This window comes from Malaya genurostris, chromosome 3, assembly GCF_030247185.1.
Source record: "Malaya genurostris strain Urasoe2022 chromosome 3, Malgen_1.1, whole genome shotgun sequence".
NCBI classification, from domain to species: domain Eukaryota; kingdom Metazoa; phylum Arthropoda; class Insecta; order Diptera; family Culicidae; genus Malaya; species Malaya genurostris.
Genome location: NC_080572.1, coordinates 197,988,997 through 198,004,299, shown reverse-complemented (window position 1 = coordinate 198,004,299; position 15,303 = coordinate 197,988,997). Strand labels below are relative to the sequence as shown.

General features: G+C 37.1%; 1 protein-coding gene across 3 annotated transcripts in view; it reads right to left on the bottom strand.

Moving 5' to 3' along the window:
• LOC131434898 (probable multidrug resistance-associated protein lethal(2)03659) overlaps positions 1-14,572 on the bottom strand; it is a 54,958-nt gene extending 40,386 nt beyond the window's left edge. The window contains exons 1-2 of one of the 3 annotated variants that reach the window (XM_058602151.1): positions 14,454-14,572; positions 14,087-14,343 (exon numbers count right to left, since the gene is read on the bottom strand). The gene's annotated coding sequence lies outside the window, so the exon portion shown is untranslated. Of the gene's footprint in view, positions 1-14,086 lie in introns of all 3 variants that reach the window. The other 2 variants (XM_058602150.1, XM_058602152.1) reach the window with 2 other exon arrangements.
• Between the last annotated feature and the right edge of the window lie 731 nt (positions 14,573-15,303).

Genomic DNA, 15,303 nt, shown 5'->3' with positions numbered 1-15,303 from the left:
GAATTTTATATGCAACTATAAGAGCTTTCATTTGAATCTAAGTTTGTGAATATTGTGTTCTGCCATCTCCTTGAAACACATTTTTTTACATTTTTTTGCACATTTTACCACATAATTCCGGAACCGGAAGTCGGATACAAATAATATTCAGGAATTTGTATTGGACTATAAGACCTTTCAGTTGAATCTAAGTTAGTGAAAATCTATTCAGCCATCTCCGAGAAAAGTTAATGCAAAAAAAACCCTTCTTAATCCACATAGTGGTGTGATAACGCCTTTCTCTTCTTTCATAACAGTCTCATGAAAATATATTTCATACTTTTATTATATAATTTCGGATACAAATTTTGACACCCAATTGGTGTTCAGATTGATTCAAGTAGTTCACAAAAGTATGCTTCAGTGTTTATGTCACACAGTCAGATTTATTGTCATCTCGAAAAATTTTTTTGAAAATGTCGACTTTCTGGGACTTTTTTTTGAGATAACACTAAATCTCGACGTTTCATGCAATTTTAAGATTTTTGGCATCAAAAAAAAATTTCGATTTCGGAAATTTCATGTACTCCCCCATGGTGCTTTTTCAAGATCGAAAATTTTTAAACCTTAACCGCCGGGCAGCACCCCTTACGCATGTCTGATTTAACTTAAATTTTGCATGAGGACATTTTTCGATGTGCTTAAACTTTTGAGCACTAGCGCTTTACGAAATTAGAGGTGATCCCAAAATATTGGCACCCTTATTACATATAAAAAACCCCTTCTTAATCCACCTAGTGGTGTGATAATGCCTTTCTCTTCTTTCATAACAGTATCATGAAAATATGTTTCATACTTTTATTAAATAATTTTGGATACTAATTTTGACAACAATTGATGCAGATTGATTCGAATAGTTCACAAAAGCATGCTTCAGTGTTTATGTCACACAGTCAGCATCTAAATAGCCACTTAGTGGAATTTTCATATATCTTGGAAAATCACCATAGGGGGGAGTACATGAAATTTTCGAAATCGAAAAAAAATTTTTGATGCCAAAAGGCTTAGAATTGCATGAAACGTCGAGATTTAGTATCATCTCGGAAAAAAAAATTTTGAAAAAGTCGACTTTTTGGGACTTAGAAAAAATATGAAAATTTTTCTAAGTCCCAGAAAGTTGATTATTTCAAAAAATTTTTTTTTCGAGATGACACTAAATTTCGATGTTTTATGCAGTTTTAAGAGTTTTGGCATCAAAAAAAATTTTCGATTTTGGAAATTTCATGTACTCCTCCCTATGGTGCTTTATCAAGATCGAAAATTGCCAAACCTTTACCACCGGGCAGCACCCCTTAAGCATGTCCGATTTAGGTCAAATTTTGCATGAAGACTTTTTTCGAGGTGGTTAAACTTTTGAGCACTAGAACTTTACGAAAATAGAGTTGATCCCAAAATTTTGGCACCCTTATATATATAAGAGCGGTAAAAATCAACGTGTTTTGTCGGTTACGTCACTTATACAATCATATCTCCGGAACCAAAAGTCACAGTCATTCGATCTTCGAACTTGATCAATGGCCCGACAGTAGCTTTCAAACGAGCCCAAGTTTGTTAAAATCGGATCAGCCATCTCTGAGAAAATTGAGCGCGTTCAAATACAACGCTTTTTGTCGGTTACGTCACTTATACGATCATATCTCCGGAACCAAAACTCACAACCATTTGATCTTCGAACTTGATCAATGGTCCGACAGTAGCTTTCAAACGAGCCCAAGTTTGTTAAAATCGGTTCAGCCATCTCTGAGAAAATTGAGCGCGTTCAAATATCTTCGAAAAGTGCACACACATACACACACACACACATACACACACACACACACACACACACACACACACAGACATTTTCCGATCTCGACGAACTGAGTCGAATGGTATATAACACTATGGGTCTCCGAGGCTCCGTTCGAAAGTCGGTTTTTCCAGCAATTCTAATACCTTTCTATAGAGAAAGGCAAAAAATCAACGTGTTTTGTCGGTTACGTCACTTATACCATCATATCTCCGGAACAAAAAGTCACAGCCGTTTGATCTTTGTACTTGATTAATGGCCCAATGGTAGCTTTCAAACGAGCCCGTTACAAAAAAAAAAAAAAAACGTTACATACATACACAGACATGTTGCGTACTCGACGAACTGAATCGAATGGTATAATGTAGGAAAACTTGTTTTGCAATTAATTCTGACGTTCTCCTGCATACATTTACTTACATGAAACGGTCACTACTCAGGTAACCAGTAAGCACTAATAATGGCTGAAAAATAGCCTTTTATGAGCACCAAAAAGGCTTATAGCTCAATATCTGCAATTTGAAAGCTCATATGTTGTGAATCAATTCATCTTTCAGAATGCACACTAATCATAAAAAAGCATTATCTATGAATAGCCGTATATTTTGCCTAAGTCGGCCTTAATTTAGTCTCAAGTGCTATTGAAATGCCAATTAAAGATTACCTGCTGTCCTAATGCGACATTAGTATGTGCTTATTGGTTATCGGGGTACGTAACTGACATAAATGAATTTCATTTGCCATTGAAAATATGAAATGTTTCTGATGAAATGAAGAGGATTTTTGTTCTGCGTTTTGCCATCTTTGTTCTCCACCAAGTGACAGAATTTGAATACTGCAACTTCGTTCACCTCTTTGGTTATGACAAAATCAACAGATATGTTAGTTAAATCAACAACATTTTAGTTGAAACAACAATTGCAATATTGTAATTTTGTGATCTGTGGGTTCTCCGTGTTCAGCAATTAAAAAGAATTCGTTCTTTTTTAACTTATAAATATTCAATTCAGGGTCCATTTTATTTCCGTATAAACATATAAAAAATATACATTACATAACTGATGTTTCGAGAACGTAAAATATGGTTGAAATGTCGTTGAATTCTCGACATTGACAGCTTTCTATAAATAATCAACGATAATTTGTAGTTGTTATACTTACTATATAGATCGTAGATTCTTACGTCTTTCTTTTGGACTAATTTCATTTTTTCTAATGACCACCGTAAACTTTCTTCGAAATGTTTCGTCAGAAAATAACTGCGTGGTGCCAAGTGAAAATGTAAAAAGTAAATGACACTTATCTCGAATTTCACAAAATCCAATTTTGAGATATTTAACAAATGAAAACAGTTGAAAGTTAAATCTTATGATAACAATATAATAACAAAATCGTTTATGATGCTTCATTTTCGTTTGCAAGACTTATGATAACGTTCATTAATTGGAAAAAGAGTTCTTCTGTTGCTTTATATCGAAATATAATGATCAGAGTTTCAAAAAACTAAAGCAAGAAACCAGATTACTAAATAAAATCTTCATTTAATAAAAAAATCATTCAACAATTTTGGATTGAAACAATGCTTAAAGTTGACTGTGATATAGTGTTTCTGTATTCCCCCGGTGAACGACCAAAAGGTTAAAGCCGGGGTAAAATAAATGATATTAATAATAATAATGTTTCTGTATTAAATTTGCTATCTAATTTATTACAACTATTGTTATAAATTTCTGCTTTCGGACTTCTTCAATAATAATTGTGATACAAACGATTTTGTTCCATCCGCGAGAGTCTTTTTGTTATGATTTTAGTAATTTTAACAGCTTACAAACCAAAAATATTTCAAAATTTGTTACAACATATTTCTGAAATAAATTACTCCAGTTGTTATTACCATCTGATCGGGGTGAAGCTGCTGATGGTATTTCTTCTAAATTATTTTCCGATGTTGCTGGCAAAGCTGTCATATAATCTGACATCTCGTTGTCGCTGGAAGCTAGTTGCTGTGCACTTTCAACAGACACAGGTCGTTATGACTATAATCAACATGAGTCGCAAATATGCATTGTAGTATTTACAGTAATAGCGCACTGCTTGAAAACAAAGTGTTCAATGTTACTTTACGACGCTTAGACGAACAAGGTTTTCTTTTTTCAGGTCTACAATAATTATATTTTCCCATCATTAAATCACACTCATTGAATACTGCAGTTCGTTGATGCTAGTTTTCACACTGACGCTTTATATATTTCAAAAATTTGCTTTTATAGTTGGGTGTAGCTAACCTTTTATATTATAGGTAATCTTTTATACCTAAAAGTAGGTATTTCTTTTCAATATGGAGGCTTACTCCCTTGTTGAACCTGCAATTTTTGTTCGATTTAGATTTTAGATTTCTCGAAAACAGCTACTCGCATCGTCTTGATGTCAAAGAATAATTTATTGAAAATTTCATGAGGATTACAAAAATAATAAATTGGAACCCAGACTAATTAAAACAGGCGATTTAGTTTTCGATTTAGTTCCTCATATATCTAGAAAATGACTGCATTTAAGAAGTAGCTTTCTATGAGTTTTTTTTATTGAAAGTAACTTGGAGAATAATATTTCATTGCTCAAATAAATTTATTCCTATATAAAACATCGTTATTCGAAAATTGTTAAAAAGTTTTTCTTTGGGAAACTTTTTTATTTATAATCTCTCCAACTTTCTAAATTATGCATTAGTTTCCTTGAAACTTGACGTTTTCTGTGATAAAAAATTAAAAAAAAAATCGTGCGGTTAAACAAGTGAGAATTTTGAAAAATGAATGTAATGTTAAAAACTTTCATCGTTTCTTTTTCATTGCAGTCCAATTTGTTTTGTTATTGAACACCAATTTTGCACAATTAATAGTTTTCGAGTTAGGACGATCTAGAGAAAATTTTTCAGAGTGCCTTGATTGATTTCCCGGACCCTTCTTCCGGTCACCACTTTTGAATAATTAAATGCTTCCGAGTTGTGTTAACAAAAAATACTTTCGTCCTATATTCAACATTAGTCTTGAATCGGATTGATCTTTCCAAACAATTTGTATGCCATATACGTGTGCAAAATTTCATTTAAATTTGATCCTGTTTCCCACCATTTTGCCTTTCTCTATAGAAAGGTATTAAAATTGCTGGAAAACCCGACTTTCGAACGGAGCCTCAGAGACCCATAGTATTATATCTTTCGACTCAGTTCGACGAGATCGGAAAATGTCTGTGTGTGCACTGTTCGAAGATATTTTTACCGCTCAATTTTCTCAGAGATGGTTGAACCGATTTTAACAAGTCTAGGCCCGTTTGAAAGGCCATTGATCAAGTTCGAAGATCAAATGGCTGTGACTTTTGGTTTCGGAGATATGATGGTATAAGTGACGTAACCAACAAAACACGTTGTTTTTTTTTATCGCTCTAATGTATTTAAGGGTGCCAATATTTTGGGATCACCTCTAATTTAGTTAAGCGCTATTGTTTAAAAGTTTAAGTACCTCGAAAAAAGTCCCTATGCAAAATTTGAGCAAAATCGGAAATAGGTAAGGGGTGCTACCCAGCGGTTAAGGTTTGAAAATTTTCGATCTTGAAAAAAAGTTAAAAATCAAAATTAAAAATGAGCCCAAATTAGTGTCAGAAATTATTTTATAAGAAGATAAAAAATCATGAGACTATTTTGAAGAAAGACAAAGGCATTATCACACCACTAGGTGGATTAAGAAGGGTGATGGCGCTCACCACACGATTATGATGAGGCTCATCTGAACCCTACGTTGTGTTTAAATTGTACGGAAATATGAAGTCTGGGACGGCTTCCAACTTAAGCCTGGGACGGCTTTCGTGCAGATTGGGACACTGCGGACACTTCGAATACATTAAGCCATGGCACGGCTTTCGCACGGATGGGGACACCGCGGAATAGTTCGGATGTGTTGTTATAAACTGGTACGCGTTTATTCTTAGTTAGCTGACTAATATATTTTACTGAACTAGGACAACACTTGGACGGCATCGAATTACGACTAGGACAATCACGACGAATATAACGTAAACTTAATGTTCTATCGAAGTACTTTAGTACTGTAGTACCGTAATACCACAGTACCGTGATACCGTAATAGGTATCGTAATACCGTAATAGGTATCGTAATACCGTAAAGAACAGTATCGTATCTGATCTGATCTGCACTGCCCTTATATAGTCTGCGTACATTATTATATGAACAAAGTTTGTCTCTACCGGAAAGCATATTACGTAGAATATGCCGGAAAGCCTATATCGCAGACGAATGTAATCGCAAACTCTCTCAACTACTAATAAAACTGCTCGAATAATAACGTTGATCGATTTCTACTTCATGTACAGTGAAGCTCACTTAACTTGTCTTCTGACATGCAATTGTGCATCAACATACCGCCCGCCTTGAAAGACTACGCTTTCAACAAACTTTATCTGATATCAATGAACTGACCTATCTTAGCATGACACAATTGAGACTCATTACTGCTGTGTGTGCGATTTCTGAACTGCCTACTGTTATCACTTTTCAAAATTACTGTACGAGTTCTATTTGCCTAACTAGCCTGTTCATTACAAATTCTCTGTATTTGCTATTCACAATAATTTTAGTATGCTGCTTGCTGGTACTCGATGATCCTTTGGCGAACCATAGGCGTCGAGGACGGGAGACTTGAATTCGACTCCGTCAACTGCTATGCAGCCGGCGTCGATAAGACAAGACCCGAGCGACTCCGCTGGTTCCACCACTGCGATGAGCCGCGATGATTGATATGACCGTAGCAATGTTGTTGACTGGGATAAACTTCCTCGAACAGCGTGTTGTTGCATGGAAACAGACTGTTGCTGCAGGACAAGTGAGCTGATGATCTAGTAGACTACAATTGATACAGGGATCCACTTGGTTTGATGAAAATCTGGTAGTTGAATTCCTTCTGTTAACCGTCTTTGTAGTTCTGCTTCACCCTTGGTGGTGATGAATTATGATCTGCGGTGATGTTGACTATTACAACGTTGCCTGTATGGGAGGACGGATCAGTTTCTGCTGCTTTCAATTTAGATTGTATACTTAACTTGGAATAGTGCTGGGATGGTAGTTCTGATCACCTCGATCAAAAACTGAACCATCCCTACTTGCTTCGTTGCTGGAACCTCGAAACCACTTCTGGCATGTGGTTGTCAACCGCTGATTTTGTTGGCATTGTACAGCATACTGTGGAAGAGTGCATCGATGGCATCGATGATGATGTTGTAGACTGAACTGCTTCTTTTACGTGATGGTGATTATATGCAATTGTAATGATCCTCTAACTGACGAAACTGTTTGATGCATGAAGTTGATGCTGACGATCGGGAAAGTTGACTATGGATTTCCAATAAAACATTGCTGATACTCTGACGAGAATAGTGCTTCGACTTTTGCTGAACTGTTTCCTAACATACGATAATTTTTGTGTACTTTTGTTCCGATGATACGAAAGAAGAATTGCTGGTTGAGGCCTGGAACAGCTTTCACTCTTAAGCTTGAAACGGCTTGCAAACAGTGAAGTACGTCCTTTTAACCTACGCCTGGGACGGCTTGCGAATTAAAAGCTGGGACGGCTTGTTAGCGGATAGGAACACCGCCGGAAACTGTTTCTCCGAATTATAAAGAATGCTTCAACACAATGATAAACTTTGTTGACTGGCGACGCATCTCCTACGCGAGCCTTTGGAGTTCGTACTTGATCGGATGAGTACGCTGATGGTTCAATATAGAACTTGATTGAATTGTGCTGAATTCAACCCGAAGTGAATGAATGCCGCTGCTTGTTGTAGAAACAAGCCCGAATGACTTACTGGCACGCACCGCTGTTGAGTCATTTACATTTCGCAAAATGGATTATAAAACCATCCAGATGATTGGAACACCTCAGCAGGCCTGAACGAAACAAAGCACGAACGATCCGATACTGCAGAACTTAACAACCGACATTTTGCAAAATTATCAGCTTGACAGTTTGCTTTTGCTCTTTACGTGAGGTCATGACGTATGACAATAGATGGCGGAGATGGATTCTGCTCGTATTTCATGATGGGTGAGTGAAGGTGTGCACATTTTAATATTCGATAGGTACCACAGTTAGAGTGACATTACTCAACGGATATCTGTGGCGATTTAACTTTACACGTGCATGCAATTTTATTATTCGATGATTAATTTCAAGACAAAATGGGAATGTTTTAATTGCGGGCATTTTGGGCACATGTCGCACACATTTTCTAAACAGCATTTTCGTTTTGCGGAATAGTTTTACACTGAATTGAGTACTTTCTGGTTATCGTTTCTATCGATAGTTGGTTTTCGCCGCACATCAAACAGTGAGCAAAATTGAAACACAGACAGCTGCGTGCTGTCACGAATACTTCCAGTTCATTGTGAACAGAACGTAAACGACAATGAAGGTCGTTCTGAAACTTTAACAATGGCGATTTCGGGCAGGCAATCGCCCTTCCACGTGGTGATCATAGATTATCGTTTTCTTCTTAGGAATTGCACTTATTTCTTCTTATTATGAACGGTAATGAAAAACCGCATGGCAAATTGAACTGCATTTTCACATTTCCACCGTCGCGTCCGATACATTACATTACACTGGTAACTGATTGTTCGTCTCGCAAGGAGAATCCTTATAACTGAATGTTCGTCTTGGAATGAGAATTCTGGTAACTCTACGTTCGTCTCGCAAGGAGAATCCTGGTCACGGCACCAAATTTATGATGGCGCTCACCACACGATTATGATGAGGCTCATCTGAACCCTACGTTGTGTTTAAATTGTACGGAAATATGAAGTCTGGGACGGCTTCCAACTTAAGCCTGGGACGGCTTTCGTGCAGATTGGGACACTGCGGACACTTCGAATACATTAAGCCATGGCACGGCTTTCGCACGGATGGGGACACCGCGGAATAGTTCGGATGTGTTGTTATAAACTGGTACGCGTTTATTCTTAGTTAGCTGACTAATATATTTTACTGAACTAGGACAACACTTGGACGGCATCGAATTACGACTAGGACAATCACGACGAATATAACGTAAACTTAATGTTCTATCGAAGTACTTTAGTACTGTAGTACCGTAATACCACAGTACCGTGATACCGTAATAGGTATCGTAATACCGTAATAGGTATCGTAATACCGTAAAGAACAGTATCGTATCTGATCTGATCTGCACTGCCCTTATATAGTCTGCGTACATTATTATATGAACAAAGTTTGTCTCTACCGGAAAGCATATTACGTAGAATATGCCGGAAAGCCTATATCGCAGACGAATGTAATCGCAAACTCTCTCAACTACTAATAAAACTGCTCGAATAATAACGTTGATCGATTTCTACTTCATGTACAGTGAAGCTCACTTAACTTGTCTTCTGACATGCAATTGTGCATCAACAAAGGGTTTTTATGTTAAACTTCGGAATTATTCTGTGGATAACAAAGTAAAATTTACACCACAACAGGCGCAATTTACAGCACTTAATCACTTCAAATCCGTGTTTTGCCGTTATTATTGTACTACAATCACTATTTCAGTAGGATTTATCTTCATGCCACTATTATAAAACGTGTTGGACAAGGCTAATTCGATGCACATTGTTTATATTTTCCACGATGAAGCAGAAGTTTAGGAATGCCAGAGAGAGAGTAAAAGATTCAAATGAAATGATGGAGGATTAAATTGAAACACGACTATAGCATGTCGCAAACCTGTCTTTTCCACAAATTCTACAATGATTGATCCATTGTATGTAAACTGATCCTAATACATGAATTTCCAGCAAATTTTGTTTTTATTTTGTGATTATTGCTTCGATTTTATGTTTCGTGTTCATTCTTCACATTCTAATGTTCACAGTATCAAAAAATTAATAAGATAATAATAATAGAAATTTCTAGAATCGAACCGAATATCTTGCTAGCAAAGCAACGAATTTTACTAGCCACCCTGTGTCACATTAGAATTTCCCCTCAGTTAAAAATCAATAAGTCGATGGTCTCCAAGAATGAAGTACGTGTATGCAGTCAAATAACAATAACATGAGCTCTGTGGATATTTCACTGTTTGCTTTACCGGTATCAACTATCATCCACTGGGTATTGTAGTAGATAACAGCAGCGACAACAAGCGCCGAGATATGCATTATTAACAAGTCACTTTAGTGGTCGCAATAAAGATCGATTCCGAGACACAATCTTCACACCAAACAACAGCTGATGATAACGAAACGTGTGTTTCGTGTGAGTGTTAGTTACGTGTCGAAATGAAATGCCAGCCGATTTTTCGTTGTCAGCTTCCCTACAGCAAGTAGAATCGAATTGATCAGCATTTCAAATGCACTCTTTCAGTTTGTATAATCAATTCCTAATTGAAACCAATTGGGCTTAACAAATTGTTATTCGCTTTCTGATTTGACAATATCATGAGCATTGAAATTACCGCTCACTATATGTGAGAACAGATATCTTTTTCAATCAGTATTATATGGTGTTAGAAATCGTCTTTCATTATGTGCATTGTTAGTCGTTTATATGCTTCACCTAAGTTGAAAGTGCGACACTGCTTCCGATTTTGAAGATTACGACGCAGTTAACGAACGATCAGAAATTGATCAACTTAAACATGATGCATTTTTGTATCATCTTACATTAAGGAGCGTATAGTAAAACATTTCAAGAATATTCTGTGAAATTTTCAAACCTATCGGAACAAAACTCTGGCAGTATTGGGCCTTTATCTTTGCTTATCTCATACTGCGAAGAGACAAATCACAGCTCAACGCACAGGCCAAAGAGTTCTGCTTCGATTGACTAGAAAATTTGACAAAACATTCTTGGAATGTTTCATTATGACAAAAATACAAATTTCATAGTCAATAAACTTTAAACGCGCTTTTCTCCAAAGCAGGTTTTAAAAGTCCGTGTCTATCATCATTCGAAAACTATTTCACCATTTTTTTCTCAAATTTTGCACGAAGCAAAGTTCACATAATTTATGTTACCCTTTAAGGATATTACACTAGGTGGCATATCCTATCTGACGTCTCGGGCGAAAACGAGTGACGACCGACTACTGGCCGCCGCAGAATTTGATAGTTTAGGGGTTTTTGGTTTGTGCAAAAAGTACATATTTGAACTCGATGAAATCGATACAAAATATTGTTCGAAAATTGCTTTTTATTATACAAAACATTTGAATTTTTTTTAAGGAATACGCTAAAAAAATTCACAATTTTTTTTCATCAGAGCTAAGGCAGTGTGACTTATTAAATATATCGTTGAATGAACAAAAACCATACCACCCCCACCCCCTCAAAAAGAAACCTGCGAGCCCCTCAATATGTGTGTCTGTGTGTGATTACAAAAAAATATTTTTTTAACGCATCGCAAATGTTCGAATTACTTGGTAACCAAGTTTACAAAATTGTTCTGTTTAAATTCGAAGGTCGTTTTTACCTTACTCATAGAAAGGTTAAGCAATCACTTAAAAAATCGACTAGTAAAAACGGCCAAGTGTCATATACAATTTTGATTAGTAGATGAGCATGAAATTTTTATTGGTAGCGAGCAGTGTCCTATTTTGTCTGCTAAAAATCTCCGGCATACCGGATTTTCCTGCCATAGACGACGATTTTGAAGGAGTAAGAGATATATCAAAGGGAAAGCATCGCTCTGATTGGTCAATAGATGCAAAAGCGAAGCTGTTGGAAGCACGCGAATCTATAAATAGAAGCAACTTTATAGCTTACGTTTCAGTCCTACGCTTAGCATGCTAGAGGACGGTTGTTGCTAGACAGCAAGACAAAAAGTATCATAAAACGATTTGAAGCTTTAATTGGTATACTCTGATCTTGTGTCATGCAAGCTCGGATGAAATTCCATATTATGTCGTTTCGCCTGAGAAATTGACAACTACCCCGGGGTAAATTTTGAGTGCTTAAGAATAATTTCTAATGTATATAAAATGAACTCAGAAAGTTTATCGCTTCAACCGAAATCGCAGAATGGTAGAGAAACTTAACGCTATAAAAATAACTGCTTGCATACAAAATTTGAACACAAGCTTGGCGAAGAGAAGCTCAAATATCGAAATCCGTATCGCAAGTATGTACAAAGATATAATTGCATACATTTGGGATATTGATGTAATTTCGTCGGCTACAAAACAAATACACATCTAAACAAACAGAGTCTATATTCTGAGTTCACGTATTCGGTGTTATTCCTAATAAAGATCAGAAGACTCTTGTGCAATTACGGATTCCAAAGTGAGACGATTGATTAAAAACGTCGATCATTAGAAATTTTGGTTCCCTTGTTCCACATCAATGGTTCGAACAGCCCTATGGGGCTGATCCTTGTAGTTTTCTACATTTCTTCGATCCACATACTGTATTTCACGGTGCTTAAAAAAATTTACAGTCTGGTAATGATCGGTGCTGTGTGGAATTTATTAAGAGAGAATCACATGTTGACAATTATCGCAGAAAATCGAGTCGATGATTCGACTTGATGATTCCCATACTAGGTTACAATATTTCAAAACCCTTGTGTGGAGCATTGCCTAACGGTTTATGTTGAACCGTCAGGTCGGAGGTAGCAGTTCAACATAAACTGCTACGCACTGATGAGTCTAAGACGAAACGTAAAATCAAGTGAAATTGGTTCTGTGCACCTAGCATAAATTAGGGGGTAAAAGCTCTTTACCCCTCAAACTTACCAAAATCTGTACGGTTAGTAAGCCGAAACTTGTTTCGTTCGGGACGTCGGTTTTGATATTACACTTAGGTGTAATATCAAAGAAGTGTTTTGCAAATAGCATTAACTTTACGTCTGCCTAGCGGTTTATGTTGAACCGTCAGGTCGGAGGTAGCAGTTCAACATAAACTGCTACGCACTGATGAGTCTAAGACGAAACGTAAAATCAAGTGATTCACATACAGTTTCATAGACACAACTTATACAAAGGTTCTATGCACATAGTTAGAATAAGCGGTAATAGCAAAATGATTCTAACGCAATTATCAACTACCCATATAGAATCGGATCGCGAAACGAGAATAAGCGACCGTTTGTTGCTTCACATAGAATCCCCACAGCAGCGTGCTAACCCGTGATGCTTAGACGGGTTATCGAGAGAAATTCGCTCTCGTACAGGTATTTATTCTATGTTGCATGAACCATGCATGTTTTTTGTTGCTGAGATGATATCCGTCTCTCTTTGATGGCACTTATTGAATTGTGTGAAGAGTTGGTAGAGAGCGTTCTTTTATACGATAGTCTCGGATAGCCATCCCAAATAAGTATCATTTCACTGCTAAGTTGGATTAAGCACGTTTTTCGACACCACTTCATTCAGATTGATAGTAGTTCACAATAGCATGCTTCAGCGTTTATGTCCCATATTCGACAACATTTCTCAAACGAAGCGTAACAGCAATAATACATTTGAACGTGATGATAGGTAAAAAATCGTTGAAATGTGCACGCTCATACATACACAAACATTTTTCGATCTCGTCGAGCTGAGTCGAGTGGTATATAACACTACGGGTCTCCGAGACTCCGTTAGAAAACCACGTTTGCCAACAATTCTATTACCTTTCTATAGAGAAAGCTAAAACTTTCATTAAGAAAATCTCCATAACATCATAAATCATACCACAGTTCACGTGCCTTTGCTAAAACGTGATCTGCCGTACCGCTTCGCCAATACAACTATTGTTTGTACAATCGAAAACATTATGTGCTGGTCGTTGCGATTAAAAAAAATAGTAACAATAGACTATTATCGTGCGATCTTTTCAATACCAGGATAGCTTGCTGTACATCCGCAATTAGCCAGAAAGGGTTCGAACAAATAGAAACATGATAATACCAGACCTAACCCGCAACGATGCAACATTTCTATCGCTTCTCTGTCAGCAGTCGGGGACCTATCAGTAATCGGTAATGAAATGTGTTTAGAATTATTTGCATGAGAGCATGTAGGCATAGTATAGGTAGAAGGTGCGGAACATACGCCGCTACACACTCTGTGTATTTATATCTACGATTACGAAACACTTCCGTATATCAAGGGGCTTGGCAGATGGGCATTTCCCAGTGATCACTTCGACATTTTCCCTTCCATTTTACACTTAGTACTAATTTACATGCTATTAGACACACTACCTCGGAGATGATCGGCTTAATGGAGATGAATCTTCACTTGCACAATAAAGCTGCCAATTTACACTACGGACTTACGAAAAAAAGAGCAACTAATAAGCACACCAAGAATGAGCTTCTCTCGTTCGCAAAAATCACCAAGAACAGGTTTTTCACTTTTGTCGTAACTATGAAGAAATTCTTCCGACATTTCACTGATCAAATTGAGTTCAACAAACACATTGCTGCTTCACCCACATTAGGCTTTCTCGATTTTTCGGCTGAAAACAGATTCAACTCCTTTAATTTTAAAACGAATATCGGCAATCACTCTTAGAATATCACTAAATCAGAAATGTGGCATGGAAGTAGTGAAAAAAAAACTGCCTACTCATCAACTACTAAGTATGTGCATTTCACATGTATCACACTGTACTGGTACGATTGGTATCACTATAAGTGCGAGTAGCAAACGACAGCACCAGCTACTTGGCAGAACCGGCTTCGACTATGCACGAACTGATACTGAAATCGGAATATCATCAGAACGCGAACGACGAACGATTTCGTCGAAAAGCAGGCTATTGTCAGTTCTGTTTTGATCACTACTTCTACTGACTGACGGCATCGAAGCGCACACTCGCTATAATGTTGCGAACGGGTTTTATAGTGCTGCCTTCCAAAAGTCGTTCCTCGCAATTATGAAATGATGTACTGTTCTAATTTGATCAAATCATTTTTAAACAATAATTATGATATATTTGGCCAACACGGCAAACCGGATGGACCTAGAAATAAATACTTTTGTAGTACTTAGAAAGTTTGTAGAAAAATAATGTAGAGTTTGGTGCAGGAACGAAGCGGTTATTCGCCACTGGCGCAACGGTTTTTGGGGGGCGGCAGATCATTCCTATGGGGCCTTTTTATTTTATTTTTAATGTGGAACATTTTCTATATAAGGGTGCAAATCAGAAACTCAAGGCACTTCCGGTGAATTCCTCAACGAGTGAACACGTCGTATCGTGTTAGTGCGGTGAAAATTCGAGTATTTCTCGAGAAAGAAAGGATTTTCATCCGTATTTCGGTGACTCCACGTTGTCACATAGCGAGGGTTTCACTTGTAGTCCAGTGAAAAGAAAATCCATTCGACTATAAACGAAAAATAACTGGCAATATAGCTAAATCGCTGTGCCATCAATCGGCGTCATCTCAAGTGAGGTGACGCCACCAGAAGTGAAGAA